General features: G+C 42.0%; 1 protein-coding gene across 15 annotated transcripts in view; it reads right to left on the bottom strand.

Moving 5' to 3' along the window:
* Positions 1 to 19,740, bottom strand: part of LOC116332652 (neuronal cell adhesion molecule-like) — a 74,318-nt gene extending 54,578 nt beyond the window's left edge. For 14 of the 15 annotated variants that reach the window (XM_031755677.2, XM_039614618.1, XM_039614623.1 and 11 more), the window contains exon 1: positions 19,561 to 19,740. The gene's annotated coding sequence lies outside the window, so the exon portion shown is untranslated. The remainder of the gene's footprint in view (positions 1 to 19,560) is intronic. The other variant, XM_039614613.1, reaches the window with a different exon arrangement.

The following is a 19,740-nucleotide window of genomic DNA, read 5'->3' as shown; positions in this document are numbered from 1 at the left end:
CTGTCTCCTCAACGCAACTGCAATCTCTCAAGACTATACAGAAGCAGTCAGGGATGTCAACAAACACAGCTATTATTTCATTTTAAATGTAGGTTCATGTTACATACCAAATGTAACATACTGACACCTCAAAAATTCTAAAGCAAAAAACACACAGCCGGTATAGGAGCCTGCAATGAATGAGGAGATAAAGTTCAGACAGTCTTTGCTTTCTCTGAGCACAATCAAAGCTTCGCCTCAAACAAACAACTACACACTTGGACTGAGAGCAGACGGAAAAGCCAAATCCAGGGAAAACAAGTTTAGCCCTGCTCTCTATCTCTCTTTTCCATAAGCAGAGAGATGAAATTACCAGCTTCCGAGTGACGCCCTGATATAAAGTCTATATCACGTGCAGTGGCTCAAGAGCAGAAACAAGGAAATTAAAGTTTCTGCTCTGTCTTTAATGCAAAAACTCCTGAGATAAAAAAAAACCTGGATAGAGGGGGGAGTGTCAGTGACATCAGTCGTCATGAGTGGAGCGGTGAAGGAGACTGTGCTGAAGGGTATAATCAGGCTGTCTACAACAGACTGAGGCTGCCACACACACAGATGTGCACGCACACATGATATTGCTGCTGAGATAAAAATGCAAAGGGAGGGAGACAGATGTGTCTGTTAGGAGAACACACACAAATGAAAGGTGCAAATGTGCAAAGGACCGCAAAGGTGTGGAGGTGCTGGCTATTCATACCTGAGATTCCAACACGATTCCACAAATTCTACACATTTTACTTCTTTCTTATAACCACTATGTGCCTTTAAAGATGCATTTTGTGTCAACTATGTTTGATGTTGTTATGTGTTCTTCTTCAGGTGTTTGTCTTCTTGTCTGATCTGAAGTGAATTTGGGTGTAAGGCTGGGCTTGATGCTGATATATTATATGACTTCTCCTATTGGTGGAGCTTTAGTAGTGGAATATTCTGCTCACACTTACTGGGTTAGGTGGAAGCTTGCTACTGGTTGAAAAACCATATGTAGAAGGATTCAGTGTGTCCATGGACTGAATCCAAGCCTGTGTGCTGAAACGTGTTGGAGTTTTTGTTGGTTAAACCTGACTTTACTGTGAAAATACAGCTATTTTAATTTTATTTTGAAAAGAGAGTTTTTTGGATACTGAAGACTATATGTATCCCTCCCAAATTACACCTCAAATTAAAGTGGTGTAAAGTTGAATCCAGGAAGTACGCCTTCTCAAAAATAACCAATGATTCCACAAATGTTTGTTTTTGTATGTGTGACTACATCAATGAAAACATGAATCCCCTGTCGTGTGCACAGTGTGCGTTACCACTGGGCTAATGGCTGGTACACATAACTAAAGGTCAAGGAAAACACTGAGGGGATGGTGAAATTACCTCTGTAATGGCTTGGCTGTTTTCACTTGTAATTTCATGTTAATCATTCCTCTGCCTTTTCTTCTTTATTGCTAAAGACAGTATCCACCATTTCAGGTAAGACATCTGTAACTTGAGCCGCTGATTTACAGACGTGAAAGTTGTAACAAACTCCAAATCCAGATCTCGGCGAGAGAGGGAGATTATCCAAAGCGTTTTGTTCTCGTGAGTAAATCATAACACTTCCTGTACATTTCACATTAAAAGCATTGCCTTGGGCTGTTAATAGACTCGTTGTTGGTGAGCTTGGAAAGGAGGCGAGAGCAGGCGGCCACAGCAGCAGGGGGCAGAGACAAAAAGGCTGCAGTCTTGACGGGCAGTTTGCAACAACCTTCACATACTGTTAAACCTAATGGAGTATTACTAGAACAGTCTAGTCAGTCTGCAATAAGAGTTTTTCTTTCTGTAAAGCTGGGAAACTTTTAAAATCCTATACAGGAACATGACTATTAGTATTTGTATTTTAATTGTCATACTCATAAATAATATTCCTGTGTATGGTAGTATCAGTTTCTTTCTGTTGTGTCAGATACCAGGATCCTCACATCCTTAATAGCAAAGTAACTGCAACAATTTATAAACCTGGGACAAAATTTATTTGATTTTTTTTAATTATAGGAAAAAATAATCAACATTCTCTTCCTTCAACCTTCTCTTCCCTGTCTTGCTTCTATAGATATATGAGGTAAATACATATCCAAATCAATATATTTGTACTCAAAGTCTGGTCGTCTCTGTTTGCCCTGAAAAACACGTCTTTGCAGCGGTTGGTGTTCCCTAACTGGCCCCAGTGGAGGAAGACAAAGCAGCCCTCCATGCCCATCAGGATGTTTCCATCCCTCCCTCACACTCTAATCTCATTCCTTCTCCACCTTTCTCCTACATCCACTTCTCTTTTCCTCTCATCTTTTTTTTCTCTTTCGCCTCCATGCTCTTTGGTGCAGGTGACAGCACAGGGACAATGGGATGATATCACCACTCGACTCTTAGCAGCTTGTGCATGCTGCACAATAACAGACTGCTGCAGCTCAAGTGTGGCACACTGTAAAGTTTGCGTGAGAGAGAAAAGAGTAGAAAAAGCACAGGAGACAGAGGGTGAGAGAAGGAAGGGTGGCAGGGGAAGCAAAGAAGGGAAAAAAAGCAAACTGTACCTCTCAACAGATCGAGAAAAGGAGTGGAGGGAGGAGGGAGAGTGAGAAGGACTCTGTTTTCCATGTTCGTGAACACTCTAGTGGTCATGTGTGGATGCAAGGTACACTGAGCCTATAGCCTCTATGCCTACAGCTGTATCTGTGTGGGCAGGACTGCAGACTGCGCTGCCTTTTAATTGCAGCACAGCTCCTTCCTCGTCTCTGACAATGTCTCACACACATAAACACACACACACAGACACACACAGAGCAAACAGAACGCAGCACACCTGCCATGAGGCAGATTGGATTTACACTGCATCAATAATTCACCCTCACATATATCCCCAAACACACCCAAACGCACACATGCACACGCACACTGAATGCAGGTTGTCTAGAGAGAAGGTACTGGCCACAAACTGCAGTACCAAAACTGTGTTTGAATGTGGGAATGACCATGTAGTTAGAGGACAACACATATCACAGCCATTGATCCTGAATCATTAAAGCACAAATTATCTCAGTTTTTAAACCAAGCACGAGAGCTTTTTTTGGTGTTTCTATTCTTAGAAATGCATGACTAAAACCACATCCTCGGGCTTGCTATTCTCAAGATCCATCACCGCATCTCATCTGAAGCAGGCTGAGCACAAGGAACACTGCCACAGTGAGACTTTCATCTCCAACAACGTCTTATGCATTAGCCAGAATCTTGGCTGCCCTTACTTTAGCAGCTGAGTGGAGGATGCAAATGGGCTTCTGTTATTGTTGTGTTTGTCTGATGTTTTTCACATCCAGCCAACACTTCACAACATCTCTATTGTTGCCAGCTGTGACCAGGTGTTATAACAGCCTGAACACAGTGAAGACAATCCCAGCTTCTCAAGGCCCACATTCATGTTCCCAGATTGCAGACTGGGCAGCACTAAATGTACTGAAATTTAGATCAGACAGAGATTATTCAAATTCTCACATTTGAGGAGCTGTGAGAAACACATGCCAGGCACTTTTCAGATAAAAGACTAATTATATATCAAAACTTTGAACTGATCTACTGACTTAAGGTTTTTAGCATAAACAAGAAATTTGTTAGCACTCATATGCGCCAAGTGCAGACAGACTTTTTGTTTAGCATGTAAACCCTGGAGGGCTAGCTGATGTTTTCTACAAACTGATGTTTTTCTTTTTCTTATAAATCCACTTCAATGAAATGTATTTCAACGCTTGTTGTGCTAGTCAAATGTTTGGCTTCACATCGACTTAAAGCTACAGGATTATAATGCGCTGTGTTTTAACAGTATGAGCTCCTTTAGTGGGAATAAATCAAAGTAATGTGATACACAATAGAATATTCATAAACTTATTGTTGCAACTCAAATGGCCCTTGGATTGATGTGTACATCTGATGGATTCAAATGCAGTAAAAAAGCTTGCGTATTGATCACATGTGCCATTAGCACTTTGAACCATGCTTTTATTGGAATCACTTAAAAGTGCATTCCTGTATGGTGTTTTGAGAAAATGGATCCCTTGCAAATGCATTCACAGTGGATAGATACTTCCATTAGGCTGAGTATGAAAACCATCAGTAGTGCAAACATAAACAGAAAGCTTGACCTTGGAGGATGCGATGCAAATACCATGAAAACAAATGTCAAAGTGCACCGTCCTGTTGATCCAAGAGGATGCTTTAAAGGGAAAGGTTGGATTTTTCTTGGGGTTAGTAATCTATTCAGTTGGATGTTAAGCACAGAAGGGGGCAGGAATTTTGAGGAGTATCTAACAATTGGGCTTTTTTTTCCTCAGAACTGCATAATTATTGAGGTTAATTCAACTCACAGCTTGTGCGCCATTGTCTTTGAATATGGCTGCAACCGCTTAAATGAATAAATTAGTGACACAACGAAGCTAAAAGACAAGCTCTGCCTGAATGCACAATGTCAGAGACACTGGCTCAGAGCACAAGAAAAAAAAAAGCCTTCACTTGATTTGCTGGAGACAAGCTTTGTCTTTTACAGGCCCGGGTTTGCTCAGTGATACGGTTTCTCTGGTATCTGTGCGACATGCTCAGTTATTCGCAACTGGAGGGATTTCACACAGCCTCCACTGTATATGGGTTAGTCTCTGTGGTCTGCGTTCCCTCGGCTTCGTTCTTGATAAGGAAAACTAACATTTCTCCGGTTGTGACAAGATGCCGTGTACTCCTCAGGGAAATGATACAACAAAATGGGACAGATGCTCCCTGCTAAAATAACTTAGATGACAGCGCAGACAGCAGCGTAAGAAGAAAAAGTGATGGAATGCTTTTTGGGTGAATAGATGGCAATTTTTTCGATTCAAAAAATGTGAAAGTGTTGACAACACACTTAAAAGTGCTCTTCCCTTACTCACTGTTATTTATTCACACCAAGTCTCTTCCTGGAGTGGAAAAATAAACTGGTAAACAACTGCTTTATAGCACATAAAATGAAGTAGGATGCAACTTCTGACTTATTTGCCTATTTTTAAATAAAGCAGAACTTTAACCCTTTCACGCATAGTGGTCACTACAGTGGACAGCTATGAAAAGGCTGTTTTCTTGTATTTGTGTCAGTGTTGATGGCATACACATAAACCACTACACTGGACAGTGATGTGTTATTACATACCCTGCCACCCACTGGTCGTTTAATGTCATTATAGATGTATGACATGTTTCACTGTAATTGTTGTTATTTAACCCTGTCAAGCAGGAATTATGACAACCTCAATCAGGATTTTTTCTCTCATTCATCTTTTCATGCCTAAAGATGAATAAAAATACTTAAGAAAAAATAATGTCATAATTCATGCATGAAAAGGTTAAAATTATTTAGCCATGTTGCCCTAAAGTCCACTGAAAATAATACATGTGACAGTTCTGAATGCTTTCATGGCAATGTTTAACTCATCCATTAGAGTGTAATAATTCAATTCAATTTTATTTATATAGTGCCAAATCACAACAACAGTCCCTACAAACACCCTACAGGCATAGAGAGAAACCTCAACAATCAAACCCCCTATTAGCAAGCACTTTGGCGACAGTGGGAAGGAAAAACTCCCTTTTAACTGAAAGAAACCTCCAGCAGAACCAGGCTCAGGGAGGGGCAGCCATCTGTTGAGCTTGGGGGTCAGGGGAGGCAGACAGGACAAAAGACATGCTTTTGGCCTAGAAATTAATAATAACTAATGATTACATGCAAACTGGTGTATAAACACAAAAAATAAGAAAATCAAAAATATTCTGGAGTTGTCTGGAGCTAAACTGGCATGTTGTCTGTTCATTAATGGTGCATATTTGCCTGTGTCTGCTTCCCATTGAACAACAATGTCTTTAAAACAGTTTCTTAAATGGATATACTCTTTAGAAAAGCTGCTTAGGGGGACCACGACACTCTGTGCAGCTCTGTGAAACTGTGCACAGTGATGCTCTGAGCTAAATGCCAATCGGCACGCCCAAACATGCCCACAACGCCAATGCCAGTATACTGATGTTTATCAGGTTTAATGTGTACAATTATCAAGATAGACAAGTGTTTTAGAAAGCCAAAATTTGCTGAATAACAATTAAAGAAAACACACACACACATACATTAAAAATGAGGATGTTATTAGAAAGTCTACAGCAGGTTTTGCAGGTTTTGCAAACTGAAGCCTTCTGCAAGTCTAGACGTCTATAAAATAAGGCACTAAATAAAAGCATTACTGGGGTTATTAGACTATTCAGGACTAAATGTCACAGTAAACTGTTGAGTATTTGCTAAAACTCTGCAATACTAACCTTATAAAACCCACGAGAAGCCAAACACTCAAAACCTATGTGAACCAGAAATCTCTCTGCAAACTTATTGCAAAGCATGCATTAACTTGATACAGAATGCTGCTCAAAATTAACTATAAACAGCAGGAATGTGCGAGTGAGTTCATCTTAACACTCAGCCAGCTGCAACCACTGCAGGTATTTCCCACAGTGCCATTCTTCCTCCAAGGTGTCATTTAAATATACTTAAAAACATCCCCATCTGCGCTCCTGTGTCTGTGGCGCTGCTGTTATTTCTTCAGGCTCTTGACATGAATGATGCGTGTCCTTGACATGACTGATGACCAGCTGGAGGCCTTAGAGAGCTCTTGTCTAGCAGGATAAGCCCTCAAAGAGACCTTAGCTTCAGGAATACCTTCCCTGTCTCTGACACCCCTTCTAGGGGTGGAGAGGAATCTGACTGTGACCAGTCTGTGAGGTTGGGTACCTCTGGCCTTTCAGGGTCCCTCACTGCTTGAGTGCTTAATTACTCACTACACGTCTTGCTGTCAGGCCACCACTAAGTCCACCATTAGGGCTGGTTTAACGCTGTCTTAGTTGTTTTTCCATAAGAGGTGGAGAGGTGAGACTTCATAACAAAGCGAGGCCTGAGGGCAGACAACTTGGAACAAACTGAGCGTCATCAACTTGTCGACAACAAATAGCAACACAAGAGAAGACAGGTACTAGTCGTACAAAGATAATGATTTAACTGCGGGGGTTTTCTGTTACACCGGATAAGCCTCTGCAGTCAAGATGTTTCCACTTGTTAGTTCTTGATTTTTGACTTCCAGAGAAAGAGGTCGGAAAAGATCAGAGACCTCATCTTAGAGAAAACTTGCCACAGCTGTATCAATCAGGGACGGTGGCATAAGAGATTAAATGACTCAGAGCATAATCTGTTTTAGGTGGGTGCGTAAACTGCAAATTTCCTCCCTATTTATCTGGTATGGGTGCAACTGCTGACAAGCTCATATGGTGTCACAGTAATCTCTGTATTCAGATAAGTCTAAAAAGCCCTGGCCTGGGAAGAATAGGCTGGATCAGCACTTTATACTGCATTTCCTCTCTCCATGCAGTGATTACAATGCCAGTTAAAGCTGCGCGCTCCTTTTCCTTCCAGCGTGCACTCATTATAGAGTGGCAAGTCAAAAAGCCCCACACAGTGGTAGGCATCCTGATCCCGGTGTGCCTTTCACATGGTAAACAGTTTCAGATGGGCCTTGTATTGTACTGCTAGAATACAGCATCTGCTTTATGGCATGGAAAAAATGCATTGTCACCAAGTGGCAGTGAAAGGGCCATTGAAGAGCAGCCAGGGCTTCACCGAAACGCTGACACTTTGACCGTGACGCGGGCTAGTGGCTGGTGGTCTGCCGTTTGCGCACTGAGGTTGTGAAGCCGAAGGTCAGGCCATAAAAATAAAATATAGGTGCACGCGACTAAAGTGACAAATGATCCTAGTCGTCTGGCCAAGTTTGTCCTACTCAATATACTGCATAACTCCAGCGGAGCTAAAAGGTCTCCAGAGATGCTTTGTATCTAGGCTCAATGCAGCAATATAGTGAGTCAGAATGCTGCAGTGAGCACTGGAGCTTGGCCAGACTGGAATGAGACACTATGCAGAAAGAGACAGAAGATGGCCCTTATCCCTTAACTCGCCATTAAACATTTACAGCAGCGCTCTTGCACTTGGAACCACTGAGATCAGCCACTGTGTGAAATGTGGGAAACATTTGTATCCCGCTATCATAAACGATCCAATAAATGCATCTTTACGTGGAGCTGTTTATACCAAATAATGCATTCAGTATTTCCTCTAAGATGGGTTAGTTCTGTGTAGGAGATGAGGTTATGGAGGAGAGGAGGGAAAAAGGTAGTTGTAGTACAATGACAGAACTTACTGAAATTAGCCTTTGCAGATTAATATGATGTTATCTTGAGTTATATTTAATCCACATACCGCCATGCTTTGGATGAAAGGGAATAAGCTAATCATAGAAATCCGTGTTTAAAACTCAGCAAATGAGTATTCAGGACTGAATTGATACTCTGGAAGCCAACACAAAACGTTCCCATTAGAGCTGAACAATATGAAGGCACATACAGTGTTTACTGAACAACGTCTATTAGAGTTGCAGCTAATGATTGATTTTTTTATGATCAATGATTTCTTTAATCTGATGTGATACTGACTAAATTGTTAAATTAAATGACTCTCAGCAGTTTTTCAGGTCCGAGTGTGCACGTTGACATGTTTCTTTTCACCATCAGTCTAAAACCCAGAAATACGTTGTTTATCCAATTCAGAGTTGCAATGGCTGCTGTAGTTTATCCCAGCTACCATCAAGTGAGAGGCAAGGTGTACTCTGGAAGGATGTGGTTGAAAGCATGTCACGCAGCTAACACAGAAACAGACACGCAATCGCATTGACAATCGCATCGCGCGCAGTTATCTTAACCTCACTAACTGCATGTTTTTGGACTGCGGGAGGAAACCAGAATACTCAAAGAAAACTTATGCTCCACCTAGAAAGGCCCTGGACAGATGGTGGATTTGGCCTTCTTGATGTGAGGTAACAGGGCTAACCACCACAGCAATTAATTTTTTTTCATTATTTCCTATTAGAATATTCTACCCAATGTATAGGGTAATAACTGTTTCATAAAAACTAAATAACCTGCATGTGAAGGAAGCAAGGATGTCGATGAAAGCTGGAAAAAACATCGAATGGATGCTGTTATTCCCGAGGTCAGGAGTGAACCTTCAAACTCCAGCTTCTCACCTGATTTTTAAAAGAAAATGTAATATATCACAAGTTATTTATACAATGACGTACACATCCACGTAGCCCACAGCAACAAATTCACCTCCCCTATTACCAAATCAAGCACATGCCTCAGATTCTGCTAATTTTAGCATTACAAAACACAGATATGTTGAAGTTGCTCCGGTTTGAATTAATCGAGCCCTAGAAGAGAATGAAGGAGGTTAAGCATGCAATTGTCCAATGTTATGCTAAAGAGTCACTTTTATACAATTTTACCATGTCCAATGTGAAAAAAGAAGTGGCGTGTCAATCAAACTGAAGTGCTATGACAAGCTGTCCTGGGTGGCCACCTATTCCATTACGCTTTAACTCCGCACACAATATGAGTCACATGGGTAAAAACGGATGGTTTCAAAAAGACACTACGGTTAAAAATTGAACCTGTGCCGTAGATAGCATCAGATCAGTATTAGCTTTTATTCAACACTCTTCTTTTCATTCTTTAAACCAGCTATTTGGAAGGAATTAATTCAACAAGGCTGTCAAGGACAAGGCTCTGCCACTTCTGCCAGCGCTTTGCTTCCACTCAAAATTCATATCCAAAGTCCCATTTCAGCTGAATCACAGCTCAGATAAACAGGCTGAGTGAAACTAATTCAGAGGCTTTTGTTTTGGGGCCAAAAGAGCATTTTTAGCTTTCAGTCTGGCTGCATTTTGATGCTAGACTGAGGGGAGAAAAGAAAACAACTCACAATCAACTCCCGCGAGAAAGCAGGAAGAGATCACAAGCTCTTGCAGCTTTTTAATTTTGTGGCGATGAGTAAAAGAAGGAAAATGCATAAAATCAAATTGCATACATAAAGTGATACCTTGATGATAGACGGGGAAAGGTCAAATCCTTAGGCCTCCAGCAGGTGCATTGTCTCCAGGATCAGAAGAAGAGAGCCATATTTTAGCTGCATCCTGGTGAGATGGAGACCATGTCCTGGTCACTGGCACATCCGTGTCTTTTACCCCATCTTGACCCCCTCACTGTCCTCCCCTCTTCCCACTTCATCCCCATTTCCTTTAGGGGAACGACTGATCAATAGCGGTCTCCCGTTGTGAGTTATCTTCCGAACAAAAAAGCTGTTTCGAGGACTGTGGTGACCACAACAAACATGGATTTTTCGCTCAGTGGAAAATCTACATCCAACCCACATCTTAAAGTTGGGACAAAAGAGAAGATACTTTGGTGGGTTTTATTTGTCTCTGAAAAAGGCAGATTTGAGTAGGAGGAGGTAGGGGGTGGGGGTGGGGGGTTAAAAGCTCTTTCAAAGCATGTTTTCTGTTCTGTAATCTGTCTGTCGTTTCCACCCATACAGACACACTTCCAATTTGACTTCAAAGCTCAGGGGATTGTGAACGATACGGATGAAACTCTGCATGAAATCAGTTTTTTTTCTATCATTATCTCTTCGAAACACACTGTAGCTATTTGCACTGTGTCCTGCTGTGGCATTGAATGTTAACACAAGCTCGACTTTGGTAAATCTCGCACTGCGATGTTTGATTTTAACTTAATTTACGTCATATATTTTTTTTACGTGACTCAGCTATCCCCGCAGTTGGGTAGGTGGGTAGATTCGGTTTGTATGGATTTCACTGCCAACACCCCCCTCTAGTCTTCCCAGGCTTCAGATTATGGGAGTAGAGTTATCACAATCTCCCAGGACCAGGTTTTGGGTGCAGGGCCAGGGTAATCCTAGGGAGTTTGACTTAGGTGCTTGAAGCTTAATTAGATTTTTTTTCACTGCAGATGACTGTGGAGAATCCAATCAAGTTGACCTCCATGTAGTTGCCCTATTGTGGACAGATTAAGCGCTACATCAGCGAACAACGCCTGATTTTAAAAGGCAGCAGTGGAAGAAGAAAATCTAAATTCATAAAATCTGCAAGCATATAATGAATGCTACTAATACACCGTGGGCTGTACCATTGGGTATCATTGTATAAACTTGTAAGCTCTTGAGATACACGCAAACCTAACCCAGATCCAGATGCAAGTACGCATTACAGACATTTCTGGGAAATCAGATATTAATGGTCTCATCTAATTTGTGAATAATGACAAGCAAAAGTAAAGGTTACCAAATGGAGAAATGAAATCTATGAAAAGTCATATAGAAAAGACTTAAAAAGGAAATGAAATAAACAAAGAAAAAGATAGAGGCAGAAACCAAGCCAGAGTGGTGGAGATCCGTGCATAATCTGCTCTCAGGGCACGACTGCTCCTTTTTATTTTTAAACCCCATACCTACAATCATGGATTATAAAACAGGTTTAAATAATTCCTTAAGCACCATGCATATCATGATCTCAGGCACAGGCTTTGGAAACCTACAGTTTTAATCATGATCCTTCAATCAGGGAAAACTGAGATTTTAACTCAGAGAGCAGTTTGACTGATTATGTAAAAGCCTCAGACGTGCACAGCTTGGGTAAAAAATAAATGTATAGAGAAATCTAGGAATACTTCAGAATGATCCGACCGCCACCTCCCTCTGAGTACATTAACAATTTAATCCATTATTCCAAACCAAACACATTTCATGAAAGCAGCAGAGAACATCTAAAGAATGCCCTTTGCCTTATGCATTCCCTTAAATGTCAACTACAATCAAGATATTGACACCAGAACTGTGAGCTATATGAAATCCACCTCAGAGTGAAAAGTGTGCTATTTTTCTCTTGTATCTGTGGAGGCGTGCTCCCTGTCATGCAGTAAGCCCTTTGAGTAACATGTCCACTGTGGCTCCACTCATTGAGAGATGTGGTCATTGTGCCTTGAGCCCCAGAGAGGCCCAAAAACCAGCCAACCTTGAAGACCCGAGCATTAGGTCTGCCTCAAACCAGAATCTTTTCAGCTTCTACCGGCACACTGCCGACTAACACCAACACCAGGAATGCCATTCAATGCCAAGGTCCAAATATAGTGTGAAAATGTAAAGAAAATAGTAAACAAAGATTATTATTGAGACTTTTTTTTCTTTGAGAGTCTGCATTAGGTTTTTAACACCACAGGGCTCTGGCTATCAACAATGGCACATTGACAAAGCCTCATTGATATTTCCACATGGAGAACTGAAAAAAGCCTAGTGTTCGCCCAGACGGCTCTTAGTCACACTAGACATTTGATTGGGTTATCAGGCCAGCCAGCCACAGCGGAGATCCTGATAAATGAAGTTGCCATGCCCATTCTCCCTTCCTCCAGCTGGGCCGAACTAGCCCACAGAAAGGAATGATCTTAGTGACAATTACATTCCTCCAGTTCCTGAAGATGCACAGCGCTGAGAATCCAGCACAGGACTGAACACACAGAGATTATACTGATTGCTATTCCATTGCTCACGTTTGATTCTAAATTGCTCTGGCATAATACCCTAGAACACCAGAGAGGATGACCTTGGGTTTTAGTTAATTAATCAAATTCACAGGCTTCCCATAGTTGAAAAAAATATGCTTTGATATAACAGGAATTTTAAAATGCTTGAATCTACTTGAATATACTGAGTAATAGCAGCTTGAGATTTAATTTGAATTTAAACTGATTTAAAATTTTCACTGCAGAGGAAATATTTCCAGGCTCCTTCTTCTTGCACTTGGGTCCAACAGGGGACATAAGTGCTGCTATTCACCATGAAGTCCAAGATTAAATTATGATTTTCTGTATTGATGGTGTTAACATTTTTAGAGTAAAGGGGCAGAAATACATTCTAATGCATTCAGCGCATTTTAACATTCAACGTTCTGAATACAACAAATATTTGACGTTTTTATGTGATCATATTGTGTCAAGGGATCAGCTGACAAATTTCCAAACTAAATTTTATAAATACTAAACAAAGCTCACATCCCAGAGATTACTGCACATCACAGTGGGAGTGTCACCAGTGTGGAAAAGCAGAATCAGCTGCAGCTGCCTGGCAGAGTGAGTAACAGTAATGGCAAACATGCATGATGCTCGTTATTGTTTCAAATAATGGATGGCCCATTTGAACCTCTGTGAACATGTGGTCCATGGATGGCTCTGCCGATTGGTTCAAAGGCAGGAAAAGGGATTTGATGTGGCAGCATCACTAAATTTGATGATTCTAATGGTTTTCTGACCTCAATCTTCCCTAATCATTCTGAAGCCTGGACAAAGATTATCTGGTTATAGATTATGTTTTTTACACTACATGTGGCACCAGGACAAAAAAAAATTGCAGCTGAAGTCAACACTGTGTCCTTTTGATACCTCTGTGAATGTGCACATTTATCTGCTCTACAAAGGAGGAATCGGAGATCCTCACTTTGATTTGTTTGCCATCCTATTCCTCTGTCTCCCCGAGAACTGCTTTTTTCCCAGGATTCCTGTGGTTGTATTTGGGAGGTTTAAGGGATGAAAAAGAGGGGAAGAAAAGCTCATTGGTCTCAGCACTGCAGAAACGGCATCCAGAGCCAAACTGTCATCCCACTTGGATTAAGGGCCCTTCAGTGGTGGCTGCTGAGCTTCTAACATGGTATCTTACCCTCAGCCAGGGTGTGGGAGGGGGTAGAGGGGTGGAGCAGAGGGTAAGGGCATTAGAGCGCCTGGCCTAAATAAGACCTCGAGGTCAGCGAGTCCTGAACCATGGCAAAGCCACTTTGTGTTTCGATGTCAACTTTATTCATGAGCTGACAGCGAAGTGTCTCCTTCTTTTCCTGTTGATTCGCTGTTGCATCATGCGCTGGGGCAACAAAGATAATCTAAGCCTTTGCTCTGCTTATCTCTGCAGACCCCCATTTCTGCAAGTTTTGTTGGATGCAGTGTTCAACAAGAGACTAGTAAGACTGCGGAGGCTTGGGGATTGCGGTGGATTTTTGGCACGGTACAGGCCAATTTTATAAGCAGAGAAAGAGCTGTGGTGATGTATTTTCTGAGCTATTAGTCTACACAAGTGGGCTGCATCGCAGTGCCAGCAAAGAGTGGGATGTGCAACGTGTTTTTTTTTTCCCTTAAGCTCTATGCAAATAGGAGGAAGATGGAAGCTTGAGAATGGAGCAGAAAGCTTTCAAGTGCACACTGTTCCTGTATTCCCTGCAATTTTGGCCAGCCTGCACCTTGCCAGTGGAGCAATGCCCACCTCCTGTTGTTTTCAGGACAGGAAAGGGAAGCACCGGTCGTTGTTATGTGCTGCCACTCGGCCACCAGCTACCTCTCCAACATCTGCTGCCCATCCAAAGTTGGCCAGAGCTTCAACAGGCCCGAGGCTGTCGCTCCAGCAAGGACTGCCTCTCCAGCCCTCTTCAGCTGTTCAAAGAGAGGCTCCAACACCACAGTTTCTATTGTGGATCTCCTTCAGCATAACCCCTGCATCACCCCTCCCCGGCATTACCACCACCCCCACCCACCCACCCACACACATACTGCAAGGCAAGAGGCGATAAAAGCCTCCCTGCCAGTAGAGAATGAGAAAACAGACCCCCTTTGTTCCCCCCTGCCCATTCTCAGCGTCCATGGAGGTACATGATCCACCCCTCCTCCCTCCCCCTTGGAACCCCAAAAGCTTGAAAACACTCCCACTTCTTCCTTTTCCTCCCTCCTCCTCCCCCCCTAGCCAGTAGCAAGGAAGCAGCGCATCTGATGAGATCTCATAAAATGCACTCCTGGAGCAAACATCGAGTTGAATTTCCATTTGTTCCCATTGGATCTCTAAACTCGAGGTTGAGTGGTTCAGATCACCTAGTTAACAAGGAGGTCTAAAGGGGACAGAGAGAGAACATAAAACCAGCAACATTACATTCCATTATCTCAATGTCCCATTTCAAAAGGGTCTATTGCTGTCACCCCCCTGGCACTTACTTAGGACAGAAAAGAACATCCTTAAATGCTTTGTACTTACTAAAGGGTGTGATAACCTGACATGAGTAATATTAGGGTTCCCTTGGCAACCTTGAGTGACTGGGCTTGATGACCGTCATGGTATGAAGCTCCAATGTAATGATTTGGTCACAGGGGGCCATCCAAGGAGGTCTTCACTGACCTCCATCCATCCACCATCTGTCCAACTACCTGCTGTCCAAAATCTATAGCAGAATTTAACAGCAAATCAACTTTTAATTCACTAAGCACAGCATCTCTGATCAGCAGGGCTTCCGAGTCGGGGCTATGACTAACAGCTTTTCCATCAGTGATTCATTTGATCTTCATTTGGTGATTTATTATTATTTGCTTTATGAAATCCTTAAAGTAACAATAATGCCTCTTTTTTGTTGTTTCCAGAGCTTAATCCGACATAATTATTAACATACATCTCGCTTTTTTTCATCCAAACCATAGCCAATGGTATTTAGTTTATTTCAAAAGATGACTAAATAATAAGTCCTCAGATTCGAAAAGCTTGAATTTAGGCAACAACAAACACGCTTAAAGGATGCTCATTGTTTTCTGTCATATACTGTTGCAAAGGCAGATGGCCAGTATATGTGCTAAGTAATCCCTACTTGCCAAAAGCTCAGGCTTTAGACTGCTCTGTTTCAGATATTAGTGTGAGAAAACCTTAACACGTGCGAAGCTTGAATCAAAGCATTTTTATTATTTTACTTTTATTAAAATTATTAGAAACATGTCCAAACAGCTGATGATGAATTTTCTGTCTGTGCACCAATTGATCAAATCATCAGACCCTTTCGTCAGCTATTTAATGTGCTGTTACAAGCAGTGATAGGAATCAACTACTGGTTCCAGTTAAAAACCAGTACCAATCCATTATGAGTTAATGTGTCAAAGCTTTTGCACATCCAAGTCTGTTTTTGTACAGTAATTAGAGTCAGGTCCAGGTATTTGAATTGATGATACAAACCTGTGCAAGCTTACTTTTTTTCTCACATGTAAATCCAATCAGTAAACAACATGGGGATCAATTTAAAAAAATCTGACCAATAGGAAAACTCAGCAGTGGCACTGGTGTTAATAAATTCTAATCAATATCCATAACAGCAAGAAGTAAAAGGAGAAACCGAAACCAAGACATCTATCTAATCGAGGTTCACTTTGTACTTTTTACTTACTTCGTTTACCCATTTTTCTTAGTCATCTGTCGCCATTTACTCCCGATAATAAAATACAAGTCTATGGTGTAAACACCAACAGTTGCAGCTGTGTGGAGGGATTCACAGGAATGTGTCAATTCCCATTAGAGCTGCTGCTTAACTGACTGTGAAACTCTAATTGTACCCACCAGCTTGCAACCAAGCAGGCCCGACTCACCAAGAGAGAGACAGAGAGAGAAGGAAAGTAAAACATGGGCACATGTAATGAACATGTATAAATGCCTTTCTTTGCTTCTGCATACATTTGTCCAAATTACAAAAAGTGAAAGTGATCAAGCAGCCGTGAAGCAGGCAGAGCACCGTTCCCTCTGTGGTCCTATAATGAGGCACTCATCAGTCCCAAAATGAGACGAACATGCTTATGACAAGGAGGTCCAAATGATGTCAGTGTGCTGCGCTGCTGTGCGTGATAGCTCCACTGGGACGAAACACCCAGACCGCAGTGACACTAATGGATAGGCATGGGCCTCCATCATTCCCCAGGGAATTTAGTCTCATCACAGCCGAGCAGCACGGCGTTTCTATTCACAATGGCTGCTGGATCCTCTTCACTCGGGACACGAGAACACGTGTTGCCAGAACTCACTCAATCATTCAGTCAATCAGCTGGAGTGACTTATGATGGTAAATTATTGATTTGTGCGTGTGCACTTTAGCATGAAAAAGAAGTTATTGCAGGGGGTATTTATGGTTGGCTTCAGCTCCTCAGTCATAATTTCTACAGGAACTGGAATCAATATCAAGATATTTGCTGAGATCTGGGAATATAGCCACATCCTTAAAAAAGGGGCAAGAATTACAATAGTTATAATATCATACACATTTCAAAACTCCTCATGCACTACTAAATGTTCATAGTATGATTAATAGTCTCTTGCCTAACACACACACACATATATATGTATATAGCATGTGCAGATACCAGATTTTAGGTAAAAACTGAAATAGATGAATTGCCAATTAATTTATTATTGTTTTCCTCAATTAATCAGTTGACTCTTTTCTTTAAACAAATGTCAAAGAAACCCGAGATGTTTTCTTGTTCCTTAATGTTTTTTAGCGCTCAGACCGAGGTCTAAAATATCTTCTGTTCATCATCATATAGCATAAAATATTTCATTTGAGAAACTGCACCCAGAAAATTGTTGTTAATGTTGTATGATCTAAAGTTGCTATGCATGCTATATTTGTATCAAATATCAACTCACTGATGGATTACTGAATCATTTACTCCTGGTTTTAATGCCTAGATTCATGCTTGGTTGGCCTTAATTCTAGTAATGTCTTCATATTCCCATTTCCAGATTTTAGCACTTAGTTAATTCAGAACATAAAAACTATGAAATGTCACATAAATGATTGTCAAGACTTGGAAAAAAGAGACACTTGTGATTAACCAGAAGCGACCTTTACACTGACAGGTCCCTCTTTCTAAACGTCTACTGAGACTAGCCGTCTCCCACCCTGACTTCAGCTTCACTTTGCCGGAATCGTGTTATTGTTTCATCTCGGAATACGTGCTGCTTCCCTAAACAGGCATTACTCTGACATGACTCAAATGTACCCTTGATGAAATGGCAGGCTCTCAGGTTCAGACCAGTTCCTGAAAGAAATTATGTCATCATTACAACAAGTGACACAGAACAAATCTTCCTTTCTATGAGGCACTTTGTTCTGGCCTGTGAATGTCCACGGACGGCTGCTTACAGAAGGCGCGTTGATGACTTCTCACAGAATAGCCTGCGTTTTTCTGCAGCCCACAGGGAGAAATTGGTGGCATTTTCCCTCCAACACCCAAGCTTTTCCCATAGCCCCCGGAGCAAAGTTGCCCATCGCTGGTTTTAGGTCAGCGTGCAGTGTGACTGACTGGTGCTCTCACAATAACTCTGGCCAACGTGTGTCATGATAATCCCTTAGTTATGCAAATCTCCCCGTCTAGAGTCATTTGTGACGAGGTTGAAAGTAAAGAAGGCAGCACAATGTAGGTCGCTATCTTGTCCCGATTTCTCCACATTTGTCAAATGAGGCTGAAATGTCCTGTTAGCGGCACTCCAGTAGCTGTGGATTAAAGCCTCTCTGAGCTCAAGCTACATCCTGATCAAGAGACTACCACAAAGCACACAAACTGTCTGGGACGTACATTTTTGCCGCCAGTTTTATGAATTAATGCAAACTAGACATAAGGCAAGGATAGAGGGATATTGTTATCGTCTTAACCAGATTAACTATAGTCTGCTTGGAGTGAATAAACATTACTAGAAAGTGTGTCAGGCTTTTCAGAGCAGTAAGCGCAAGGCAAGAGCTTCAGACAATAACACAGAGGTCATTAGCATTGCATTAATTTGGCCAACTGAGCAGGCAGCGAAAGTGTGCAGTCAAAGCATGTGTGTCTGCGTGTATGTATGAGTGAGAGTGTCTGGGGATGAGCAGAGGAGGGGATGAGGAGGAGGAGGGGTGTTGTTGCATGATGGTGAGTTCCCCCTTTACTGAAGCTTTGACCAAGGGGCAGACAGACGGGGGAGGAGGTGGAGTGGGAAGAGAGGATTGTGTGAAAATATGTTTGGGAGTTTTTTTTCCAGTAAATGAATTGTTTTGACTGGTGGAAAAATGGTGCGAGATGAATTCTGTGAAATCTCAGGGGGGGCCTATCATAATCAGATTCAGTCCCATGAAGGGAAATTAGACTCAGCAAAGTGACTGGTCAGTCAAAACAACACAGAGTTGTGATATGAAAATGAGGGGAATCAAACATGTGGGAAGCAAATCAGCTTATGAGGGATTGTGCGTGTATCCAGACAGCGATTTCATCAACACGGGACTATAAAAAGCAACTGTCAAGTACAGTAGAGCTGTCTATCTATCTGTGGGAATATCCACTATATCTACACCATGTGATATGTGATGTGATGATCGAAGCAAAAAAGATCAAGTCCAAAGACAATATTCGCAAATAAGTGCCAATGATTTGTTTTTTGTGCTTTTCCCCTCAGCATCTTTAACGCGTCACGGTACGTGTCAACCCTTTGATTTGACAGTCGCTCACCGGAATATGTCCCACACCTTTTCGCTCTCTCTGACGATCACCTTACACGTAAAATACCACCCTGAACAGCGCGGCGTGTTATTTAAAATAAACCACTCCTGCACACTCCCACCCCCCGAGAAGGAGCTAAAAGAGGGGCAGTTTTTCTATCGGCATCCTTCCAACGTGCCACAAAACTCCTGTCAGTGAACCGTAAGCCACACGACACGTGCTTATTATGAATGGTCTAATTTAGCTCACCTTACCTCCTCCCTGGGCGGTGAGAAACACAAAACCCCTCCTGTGTCTTCAGCCTCCCGCGACAGAGCGAAGCCGTGAGCCGCGGTTATTCACGTGGAGTCCCCGCTCAGAGCGCCGAACCTCTTGCACTTGCCTCCGATGCCTCTCTCAGCCACCGGTCCTCTCCCCTCTCTCTCTCTC

The sequence above is a fragment of the Oreochromis aureus genome, linkage group 7 (assembly GCF_013358895.1).
Source record: "Oreochromis aureus strain Israel breed Guangdong linkage group 7, ZZ_aureus, whole genome shotgun sequence".
NCBI classification, from domain to species: domain Eukaryota; kingdom Metazoa; phylum Chordata; class Actinopteri; order Cichliformes; family Cichlidae; genus Oreochromis; species Oreochromis aureus.
The sequence above is the reverse complement of the archived record's forward strand: the minus strand, read 5'-3'. Positions and strand labels throughout refer to the sequence as shown.